Raw genomic sequence first — 263 nt, 5'->3', positions numbered from 1 at the left:
TGATGATGGTGGTGATGGTGATAATAATGGGAGTGATGATGATGGTGATGGGGATGGTGGTGATGATGGTGGTGATGGTGATGGTGGTGATGGTGATAATAATGGGAGTGATGATGGTGATGGTGGTGATGACGGTGGTGATGATGATGGTGGTGGTGATGGGGATGGTGGTGATGGTGATAATAATGGGAGTGATGATGGTGGTGATGGTGATAATAATGGGAGTGATGATGATGGTGATGGGGATGGTGGTGATGATGGTG

The sequence above is a fragment of the Otolemur garnettii genome, unplaced genomic scaffold (assembly GCF_000181295.1).
Source record: "Otolemur garnettii isolate 467f Iridium unplaced genomic scaffold, OtoGar3 scaffold00146, whole genome shotgun sequence".
In the NCBI taxonomy this organism is placed as follows: domain Eukaryota; kingdom Metazoa; phylum Chordata; class Mammalia; order Primates; family Galagidae; genus Otolemur; species Otolemur garnettii.
The sequence above is the reverse complement of the archived record's forward strand: the minus strand, read 5'-3'. Positions refer to the sequence as shown.